Consider the following 544-nt stretch of genomic DNA (forward strand, 5'->3'; position numbering starts at 1 on the left):
CCCTCCCCTCCTCTTTTAAGATGGAGTGTCTCGCTCTGTCACCCAGGCTGGGGTGCAGTGGCACAATCTCGGCTCACTGTAACCTCCACCTCCCGAGTTCAAGCGATTCTGCTGCTTTAGCTTCCTGAAGAGCAGGGATTACAGGCGCCTGCCACCGTGAACGACTAATCTTTTAGTTTATTTATTTATTTTTCTTAGTAGAGACAGGATTTCACTATGTTGCCCAGGCTGGTCTCAAACTCCTGGCCTCAAGTGATCCGCCCGCCTCAGCTTCCCAAAGTTCTGGGATTACAGGTGTGAGCCATCACTCCTGGCCCTATTTTGGCTATTTCATATAGTGGAGTCATGCTACATGTGGCCTTTTATGTCTGGCTTCTTTCACTCAGCATAGTGCTCTCGGGTTCACCCCTGTTGTAGCATGGACCAGCATTGCATTTCTTCTTATGGCTGAATGGTGTTCAGTTGTGTGGGTATGCCGTATTTTTTGTTTATTCATTTATTGATGAACATTTGGGTTGTTTCCATCTTCTGGCTATGATGAATA

The sequence above is a fragment of the Rhinopithecus bieti genome, unplaced genomic scaffold (genome assembly GCF_001698545.2).
Source record: "Rhinopithecus bieti isolate Rb0 unplaced genomic scaffold, ASM169854v2 scaffold_13207, whole genome shotgun sequence".
Lineage (NCBI taxonomy): Eukaryota > Metazoa > Chordata > Mammalia > Primates > Cercopithecidae > Rhinopithecus > Rhinopithecus bieti.